This window comes from Seriola lalandi, unplaced genomic scaffold (genome assembly GCF_002814215.2).
Source record: "Seriola lalandi dorsalis isolate HSWRI2012SDOR001 ecotype SW California unplaced genomic scaffold, Sedor1 jcf7180002054970, whole genome shotgun sequence".
Lineage (NCBI taxonomy): Eukaryota > Metazoa > Chordata > Actinopteri > Carangiformes > Carangidae > Seriola > Seriola lalandi.
This window is the reverse complement of record NW_019525521.1, coordinates 88,496-88,845: the sequence shown is the minus strand read 5'-3', so window position 1 is coordinate 88,845 and position 350 is coordinate 88,496.

Below are 350 nucleotides of genomic sequence, written 5' to 3'. Positions count from 1 at the left end.
CACACCTCAGTCAAATGACAGCAGCCTCACCTGGGCAGATCTCTGCATCAACATATTGAGCTCTCAGGAGTTTGAGTGTAAATGAATTGACTGTGAGAGCCTGTCACACCTGGGCAGCCTCACCTGTGCTGTAGATGCTGCTGAAGTCATCGGGTCTCAGTCTTCTGTGTGTGACCGCTGCTGAGTCCTCCAGATGTTTGTCCCTCTCCGCTGATTTACCAATGATTCTGTCTGGAAGCACAAAAACATACAGCGTGACTCAGGTAGCAAACGAGCTAACGAGCTAACGAGCTAACATCTTAACTCAACTAATTTTACTTTTACTCAGACTTTTGTTTTTATTCTTTTAA